This window comes from Molossus molossus, unplaced genomic scaffold (genome assembly GCF_014108415.1).
Source record: "Molossus molossus isolate mMolMol1 unplaced genomic scaffold, mMolMol1.p scaffold_m16_p_10, whole genome shotgun sequence".
Classification (NCBI taxonomy): Eukaryota; Metazoa; Chordata; class Mammalia; order Chiroptera; family Molossidae; genus Molossus; species Molossus molossus.
In genome coordinates, this window is record NW_023425345.1 from 31954452 (window position 1) to 31964792 (window position 10341).

At 36.3% G+C, this 10341-nt stretch overlaps 1 protein-coding gene across 1 annotated transcript in view; it reads right to left on the bottom strand.

The window, feature by feature from the left end:
* Window positions 1–10106, bottom strand: part of SLCO1A2 (solute carrier organic anion transporter family member 1A2) — a 78064-nt gene extending 67958 nt beyond the window's left edge. Inside the window, exon 1 of the mRNA XM_036251809.1 lies at window positions 10051–10106. The gene's annotated coding sequence lies outside the window, so the exon portion shown is untranslated. The remainder of the gene's footprint in view (window positions 1–10050) is intronic.
* Window positions 10107–10341: the final 235 nt, after the last annotated feature.

The following is a 10341-nucleotide window of genomic DNA, read 5'->3' on the forward strand; positions in this document are numbered from 1 at the left end:
GCTTAAGGGAACCTTTAATGTTTTTTCATGACAGATACTCTATTTCACATCTGAATGGCCCTATCTCAGCTTGTACTTGGTATGATTTAATGGGTACTTATTAATTGTTGAGTACCTGTTGTCTTCCATTGAGAGCTACATTAAAGCATGTGCACTATATGCCAGAGTCTATTTTAAGCTCATTCACCTGTGTTATCTGATTTAATCTTTATAAAACAATATGAAATAAATACTATTATTTCCAGTTATACAATAAATAAGTCCTGGGTATATAAGGTACAGAATGATGACTATAGTTTATAATTCTGTATTGTATATTGAAAATTGCTAAGAGAAAGGATCTTAAAAGTTCTCGTCACAAGAAAAAATGATTTGCAACCATGTGTGGTGATGGATGTCAACTAGATATACTGTGGCGATCATTTCTTAATATATGTTGTACACCTGAAACTAATGTAATATGTCAGTTATATCTCAATAAGAAAACTATTACTGTCCCCATTTTATAGATAAAGAAATTAAGTCTATTTGACCTTGGAAAAATCATTTCACCTTCTTTTTCCTCAGTTTATACCAAGTACTAAGCCCCATGGTGGAGCCACAACATGTTTTAGGGTGGTGGTGGGTACCAGAACTGTGCTCTTGGCCACTAGGTACCACTTCCCAACCTAATGGACTCATAAAATCTCTCATCTCTCTCTATAAAATTCTTCATTTTCACAAAGCTCTATGAGACAGGTATACCATTTATTGATAGAAACTAAGTAGTAAAACATGAGCTGGATTATAAAAATTAAATTTTGTAAAACTAGAATGACAGCAATGTCTTTGCTCTCTTAAATAGCCACATATTTCAAAATACAGAGACTATATCTTTAAAAGAAAATGGACCAACTTGTTCAAGACCACAGTTAATAAGAGTTGTTCCAAGAGTAGAACCCAGGTTGTCCAGACTCCAAAGTCCAGACAATCTCTCTACATTATTCCCAAACAAGAATATTTGTCTTCCACTTCCACTATGCCCTGTGGTTTATTTTATGTAAGACCCTGTCAAATCATTTTGTCTTGGAACTGGACAAACAGGCAGGCAAAATAATAATGGGACATAAATATTTTTTCAATATATAAAGAACTTGTTTAATGTTAAGAATAACAGTCTTTACCCAATATGAAATAGTTTTGGTTTGTTTTATTTTGTTTTTTAAGATTGCAACTGAAAGAAAATTTGAAAAGTCTAATACACTTATTAAATATTTCCAACACTAAATGATTGCTGGTAGCTTCTCTTTACCCTCCCCCCAACACACACACACACACACACACACACACACACATCCAACTGAGATTTTCACATTGGATTTCTGTTAAGACTTCTATTTCTTTTTTCTGTATGCACCTAAGAAAATTTTCTTTTACGGTGGAATGAAAACTCCTCTGAGAAAATAGGCCCACATCCCCTATGGTCCTTGTCATGGGACTCTAGATTACATTTTCACCCGCATTTCTACTGCTCCCTGTTGTCTATTAACCTCCTGTGTATTTCATACCTCACACTCACACACCTCCGTATCTTGGCTCATACAATCTGCTCACCTTGCAATTTCTTCCTCCCACCCTCTGGAGTCTATACTCATGTCCTCAAATGCCACATTCTCAAGGAACCTCTTATGATCCTTTCATCTCACCTCTAAATTTATATAGACTTCTGATATCAATTTACTCGATCACTCAACAAATATTTGTTGCGTTCACTTTTGTATGTGATATAAATTTAGTAGTTAGGGTTTCAAAAAACACCTTGAAGTATTTGATGGTTCCTACCTAGTATTTTGGTTATATGTGGTCAGGTGTTAGTTCCTCATTCAGCCTGGAAAGTCCTGGAGGACAAGAATATATGAGTCATCTCTGTAATCCCCACAATATTTAAGCCTATTATTGACACTTAAGAGGTGCTCAATAAATACTTTCGAATATATTTTATGAGTAATGAACAAAAAATAAATAAATGAATAAATGTCAATATAAAGTTATGACTTAACACAGTGTGATAAAGTTAATAGAATGTGGTGTTTTGTGCTCCCTTTGTAAAACAGAGATACTAATTGTAAGGTTTTATTAAATTTATTAAAGAGTAGGAATAAAATATGCAAAGTACCTGACATGTGGTGTTCAGTTATTAGTAGCTATTATAGCCACGGTAACTGTGCACAACCAAAAGAATGATCTGATATAACAGTACTTTTGTTATTAATAGCAAAGTAAACAGGATTTAAAAAGAGAGAGAGGAAGAAGAAAGATAAAGGTAGACAACAAAAGTGGGCTTAAAACAATGTGGAAAAAAGTTCAAAGAAAAAGGGAAATAGAATAATGAAAATAATCTATCCTAATTCTAAATAGGATTTGTATCACTATATATCTTTTCTGCTCCAATAACCAATGATGCAAAGACATTTGTCTGCACAATCACTTCTAGAATTACAAGATTTTGATGGGAAAGAGAGTTTAAAGAAATAAAAAGGGAAATAGAATAATAAAAATAATCTACTCAAATCCTAAATAGGATTCGTATCATCATATATCTTTTCTGCTCCAATGACAAATGATGCAAAGGCATTTGTCTTGAACAGTGCTTCTAGAATTACAGGATTTTGACAGAACCATACAAGATACAGGTTCAGAAAACCCCACCTCTTCCCTGTTGGAACATTTTTTTGTTATTTAGAACAAAGGTCTGGCACATAAATCCTAAAAAGGAAATAATGGGCAATATAGAAACGGCATATCTGGTAGAGTTTACCTGAGTTGTAAGTAGATGAGACAAGTGAGAGCAAGTTCTAAAATTCTGAAAGAATAGAATTTAAGTAGCCACAAATGGTACCACCTGTAGGGCACACTATATATTAATAAATTCAATACATTTTAAAGTTGTGAATATGCCTTATAAAGAGGGAAGTTAATTTTATCCAAAAAATTGTAGACAAATTAAAAATTTCTTCATCTTTATGAAGGTAGGCATAATGCCCCGATTATCCCATCAGCATGTGAACATGGGGGCCATGTAATTGAAATGTGGAAATAATTATGATGAACTTACATGAAAGCCAGGAGGCTGTGGTCCCATACACAGCTATCACTGTGATAAAACTGTATTCTGGTGTGGTATGATAACTCACTTTCTTTTATTGAATATGTTCTTCTATTTTCGGAGATGTGACTTATCTGAACAAACAACAGGCAACCAGAACCCCTGTCCAAAATTAACACCCATCACTTTCTATCATTTGAAATTCATTCTTTTGTATTTTAAGGGCCTTTTAGTTCAAGCGTTCCTCATTAAAAGACAACAATCCCCCTTGAAGGAGAAACCCTTATAGTCAGTAACTAATACCCTACTTGAAGTTAGTTAATAGCCAGCTAAGAACAAAGCTCTAGGAGAGTGGGATAGACCCTGGGAAACAAGAAAACACGGAGAAGGATGGGAAAGAGTGAGCTACAAGGAAAAGAAAGAAGGAGGGAGCAGAGGGAAAAATGCATCCAGGAGTCCTAGTTGCCGGACAATTTCTCTAGTCAGTCTTTGGAGCCTACACACATTTGCAACCATTTTCCTGCACACAGTGAGGCGTGATAAGGATCTAAAACACCAATTCTACTCTGGTTATAAATATCCTAAATGTTGACCACGGTGGACAGGGTAGAGAAAACTGGAAGGACAAAGCAGAAAAAAGAGCAAAACAATGGAAGCCATTTGTTTCTCTGTAGGAACACTCTTTTTTCCAGACCCTCCTATAATAAAAGCCCCTGGATAATAAAAGAGGCTAGGAAACAGAACCAACCCTTTGAGTCTCAGGACATTCAAACTCAGTTTTTGGAACTTTATTTGAATTTGAGTTTATAATTAGTAGCTCGCTGTCTAAACCAGGAGGTATTGTCTAAGGGTAGGACACTGAGGGCTACCACAGTAGGACCGCTGGTGTCGTGGGCAAGGATGGGATCTGGAAATCAGGCAGACCTTTGTTCGTTTTTTGGCTCTTTTTCAAAACTTTGCACCCATTTCTTAGCTTATTTTAGCCTCAATTCTCTCATTTACATTTGAAAAAAATATCTGTTCTGCCACGATATGAGAATGGAAGTAATGTATGAAAAGTCTTAGTATACTATAATACCTGTAATCCAACACTTAGTAATTTTTAGCTGTCATTATTATTAACTAAAATGCCAGGACATAGCATAAGATGTTAAAAATTTCACAATTTGGCCTCACCTTGAGTCTCAGACTTCTGAATAAAAATAAATAAATTTAAAAAATAAAAGTAAAAGTAAACCCACAGGTCAAGATGTTTAGGAGATTCTGATAGCTACAACCGGTAAAACGCTTCAAGTATAGAATTTGTCTTCTAGAGAGTATCTGAATGTAGAAAAGACCCTTTTGCACTTTCTCTTTGCAAACAGTGTCACACAACAATCTAATGACAGTTTAAACGTGGCTATTTTAAGACATAATGGGCAGAGGCTTTTCCATACCTTGAGAATCTCACACATGTCTAGTACATGCTGCCCTTTTGGTATATTTGAGTTTAGGAACTAAATCAACTAAAATGGTTAATGCACAGCTTTATCACCAAAAACAGTCTTGGTCGCTGTGACCAGTAATCTGAGGTAAATTGTTTTCCATCTCTAACACAGGGAGGCATCAGGATAAATTATTTATATGTCTAAAGATACTTATAATCATTATAGTCATATTTTACCACATATTTTTATCTGAAACTTTACCTCAGCAAAAGCTTAGGTATTATTACCACCTACATACTTTCCTCTCTAGCCTTTTCCAGAAATATATATTTACAACCTAATTTAGCCTATAGAAATGCTCACAAATATGACCATAATTTCCAGGTACAAGTGAGACTTATTAATAGGCTAAGATCCAATATTGGCTAAAGAGGTTGGTAAAAGATCAGTGAGTGTCCTAACTGGAAAGCATAAACTTGAAATGCAGTCTTTCCTCTGCTTTTTTTGTCACATGTAAATATAAAAAAAGATAGTTAAAAATGACATAAACAAAGTTAAAAATATGTCCACTACTCAAGTGTATATTTGTGACGTTGTAGTTTGCACTGAATTTAAATAGTAGGTAGTCCTACCAATTAGTAGAAGATAGCATGGGTTTTAACACTAAGATCTGCAGCATAAAAAATAAATGACATGGGTCACTAGGAAATGAAGAAGAAAATCACACCCACACAGAGATAAAAGAAAGAAAATTGATAGAAAAAGAAACCAGGATTTCTTCAAAATGAGGTGCCTCCTATGGCATTTTCTTTTTTTTATCCTCACCCGAGGACACCTTTCCATCTTTTGTTCAGATAGAGTGGGAGGAAAAGAGAGGAAGAGAGAGAGAAACATCGACATGAAAGGGACACATCGAGTGGTTGCCACCTGCACAACCCAACCAGAGCCAGGGACAAACTGCAACCAAGATATGTGCCCTTAGTGGGAACCGAACCCAGGTCTCTCTGGACCGCAGGCTGACGCTCTAACCGCTGAGCCAAACCAGCCAGGGCCCCTATGGCATTTTCATCGTCCTATTTCATATGCTGTTTTTCCTTTTTAGAATGTAAATATATTTTAGACTGTTTCACTGGACCACCATATTACAGTCTCATAATAGATAAAATCACAGATTGTTACTGTCAAAAAATTCCAATTTGTAAGAGAAAAATGTTGGTGAGCCAACCCAATGTACAACTCAGTCTATATTCTTCCATCCTTTTCTGGCATTACCAACGTCATATATTTGGCTGACGTTTTGGAACACCCAAGCTGCTGCAGCAACATCTCAATGAATTCTACTTTTAAAACTCAAAAACCTAAATCTATCTCATGCTTCAGGAACTGCCAAGTGACTGCCAAGAGGCCATTTTAGGTAGACCTCATTAGATTTCCCAGAATTGATTCAAATAGGAGATATCTAAATCTTCTCTTTCTGGATCGTCAAAAGATTAGACATCCACGTGGCATATAATAAAAAATGAGATAAATAATGTAAAGTGCCTGTCGGAGAGCCTGGCATATTGCTAATTTCAATAATTGGTCACTCCTGTTGATTCTATTGCTACCCAAAATAACTGAAAGCTTAAGCTTCATCTTGTCCTTGTTCTGCCTCTAGGTCCCTGTACTAAGTTAACACTTAAGACATTTTCTACTTTCTGTCCTCATTTCAAATATGGGACATGTGGTTTTATTTAATTCTTGTCTTATAAAAAATAAATGGCTATTCTGAAGATTTAAAATGCTATATAAACTTCTAAAATTATTATCACTCTCCCTTTATAGAGTAGCCCAGATTTGGTTCACATGCTTTGACTGTCCTCACCAATCCCCTTCCTATGGAGCTGGTGTGAGGAGAGAGTGAAGATACAGAATATAAAAAAATGGAGTCACTTTAAACAAGCTGATAAATTTTTTAACATTATGAAAGTTGAGGCATGAAGAAACAATTGTATGGTGTCCTCACTCTCCTGGGAACAAAGTTTTGACCCTTCCAGTCTTATGTCAGTGCTTAGGTATATATCAGTTCGTGTGTGTCAAAACCTGGACCTACACCAGGTACTCACATATCCAGATCTTGTGATACTCATCTAACATCCATTGTCCAGAACACCGGTGTGACTAGACCTCTGCCATCCATCTTCCAGACCACCTGGAATTCATCATCCAGACCTCCTGACATCTGACTGATAACAGTCCTGGACTGATCCTAAGCAGAAGACTACTGGACTGATAATTCTCAATAATGCACTTTTTACTATAAGAACTCTTTATTTTTCTTTCTTCTTTGGAATACTTCTAGGTTTTTGCCTAGCTGTGTTTCTGTTTTGCAAACCATAAGACCCTTGATTAAATATTTATAATTTATTTCTAGCCAAAGCCTCCAAAACTCTTTGAGTTTGGTCAACAGATGACATGCCTCTAAAGCTAAATCTATTCCCCTGATTCAAAAGTTACCTCCAGGTTAGATGGTAAAATAGTTATGTTTAGAAAACATTTAAGTAAAAAATATGTGTAGAAAATATTTAAGTAGGAAAACCAGCAGCAGTACACTGAAATGAAGGGAGGGTTGCAGGAATGCAAAATTATAATCTTGGTGCCTTTCTAAGGAGAAGGCCAATGTTTACTGAAAGGGATGTAGTCTTGAAAATAGGCATTAAAGTTGAACAAATCAAACCTGGTGCTTGAAAGCAATATTTACATTAGAAATGGATGGCAGGTTCAAGTGCCTTAAACAAATAGGTGTTTTGTGGTGAAATCAGAAAATAGCCTTACTTTTCTCTCTCTGCCTATCAAATTCATTTTATGGGGAGAGTTCCTTTCCTGACACTAAATGAAATCTCGAATATTCTATTGACTTTCAAAGGGAAGGGGAAAAAAAGCCCTCTGAGCATGTTTAGTCCCACAAAAAAGTTCAGTTCAGGATTAATATATCTATAACACTTTGAACTTCATTTAAATTAAAACTTCTTTTCTCCCAGTACAACATATCCAAAGACTATATTTGGGAGAGTCCAGGTTTTTTTCTCTATTTTCTTTCCCAGTTTCTCCCAACCTCTCCCCACGCCCAAACATCCATTTCTTCCCTCACAGCTGAACAGGCTGCTCTGTCTCCTCCAGATTTGAAACTTATACGGGAGGAGTTATTCGGGCAGGAAATGTCAAGCTTGCCTCCTTTGGCGAGGATGGATATTTAAAACTGACACTCACGGCCACTTCTGTGGGTCTTTGGAGATCCCATCCTTCAATCATGATCTGTCACCTGCTGTGTTCTCAGCAGGGTAAACACACCATGCACCTTCTCTGATTAGTCACACACAATGTCGCCTTCAAATTTAGATAGGCAAAATACACCTTTAGCCTCTTTCAACTGAGGTCTCAACACTGCTTCATGTAATCCGATCAGTCCATAACAGACAACCCCAAACTAGCTCTGGTCGGCCCACCATTGACTGGAGTGCCACTACTGTTAACATAGAGCCCTCTTGCCCTGACCGATGTGGCTCAGTTGGTTGGACGTTGACCTATGCACTGAAATGTTGTCAGTTCCATTCTGGGTCAGTGTACATGCCCAGGTCACAGGCTCCATCCCTGGTAGGGGGTGTGCAGGAGGCAGCTGACTGATCAATGTTTCTCTCTTCCTCAATTTTAAAAAGATAGAAGATAATAAAATAAGATAAGAGTCCTATCTTCCTTCTGCCTCCTGGCAGATGGATCCATCAGTAACCTTTTCGACTTCTTAAGTAGGAGTCAGATACCAGTCCCTCGTGTCCTCCAAACTACAGAGGACAAACCTGATGCACTCTGAACAAATGTAAAGTCATGCTCGCTAGGCTTGAGGTCAGGAGAAAGGACACTTCATCCCGCTCTGAAATTGAAAAAGATTGCGGGCACCTGCCGTACTGCTGTAAGAAAGCGTAAACCTTCTGTAACAGTAACCTGCTTAAAACAGCAAGTCATGAGCCAAACACAGTCAAGTCACTGGTACAAAACTGAGCCCATAACTAGATCCAGTATAAATGAAACTGGAATGTATGGTAAATACTTCAATAATAGTTCAGCAGAAAAAATATAGCTTACTTATATAAGAATCTCTATATCATAATTAGATCTCTATCGGGACAGAAAATAGAGTGACAGCCCTACCTAATGGAATGTTCGAAAGCGAAGAGAGCAATGGATTAAAAATTTTATGTAGAATATAAAAATAGTTGGAAAAAAACTAGTCAAATGTTAGGGTCAGAAAAAACTTGAAAAAGACCTCCCCAAACCCCAAGAAAATATAATGGAAGAAAATTAGAGTCGACCTCATAATACAAATTACACAAAAGCAAAAAAACAAACAAACCCATAAATAAGGTTAGAAAAAGAGAAAGAGAAATTGAAATATATATGAGGCAGGAGTTTATGTCTCTAATGTAAATACAGAACTCATACAAATTGATTTAAAAAATAAGTAGGTATGAACCAGGGTTCATAAAAGAGGAAATACAAATGGACAAAAATATTCATAAAAAGTCTTTTATAAAGATGCTAATTTTCACTAATAGCCAAGGGCATGTGATTCAAAACAACACAATGACTATTTTTTTCATATAATAAATCAACAGAATTTTAAAAGATTTATAACATCCAACGGAACAGAGAAGTGGTGGGGTTGTGCATCATGGTACACTTTTTTTTTTTTTTTTGTAATTTCACTTTTGGCAATCCATTCTATAGAAATACACACATTTCTTCCTAAAAATAGAAGCCAAGAATGATTTAAATACATGTGCTGACCTAGAGGAATGTCCATAGTACACAGTTAAATAAATACAGCAACAAGTGAAATCATGTATATAATGATGGCCCCAGCCATGTATATAAAAGTAGGTGCAGGGGGATAAGTGCATAAACATGTGTAATTATATGTTTTATATATTTTTTACATGAGCATAGGAAAACTGTAAAAAGACATGTGTTAAATTGACTTTCTGTTATTATAATTTCTGTTATTTGACCTTAAGAAAAATAACTCTGTCATTTTTGAATTTTGAAAGGAAACTCCAGTGGGGGGGGGGGGGGTATGTGTGTGTGTGTGTGATGTGCCAGGATTTCAGGGGAGGGAGAGAGAGATGTGAAGAACATAGAACCTGATCAGAAACTTGAAGGTCAGAGTTGGAGGAACTGGATAAACAAAGAGGGCTTTTCCAGCCTTGGACAAAGTCGGAGGAAAACAGCACTATCTGGAATCACTTCCACTCACTTCCCATTCTCCAAACCATCTTGTTACTACACATTGGAAAAGTATATACCCATATGCCTGTTTGTGAAAAACCAGTATTATTACTCTTACACGATCCTGCATTAAATAAAAGTGTGGTTACTGTCAAGAAATTATAGACAAAGCAATTAGAAAACCCAGTGTCTTATGGCGAATGAGTTTGAAATCTACCTTACATTTTTTTCCAAGCAAAAGTGACTGAATTATAACCCAAATAAATGAATTTCTTTTACCTTAGTATTCACCACCATCTTCATTCCCTGCTGCTTCAATGCTGTAAGATCATCAGATTTTGTCAAACTATATATTGAGTGGCCAACATGAAGAAAACTTTGCACACGTGTGAGCCGGAGTGTCTTGCTCTGAATCAGAGAGGCAAAGAAAGGGATCTTTGTTTATGTAGTTCTAATCCTTTGATAAAGTTTTTTTGGCTCTGCGGATTGCATAAATCAGGTTATAGGAAAGATTAGTCACTTGGAAGCAGAGGCTCCTCCTTGCTGGTTTAGTTTTTCTCATTAAGAGTT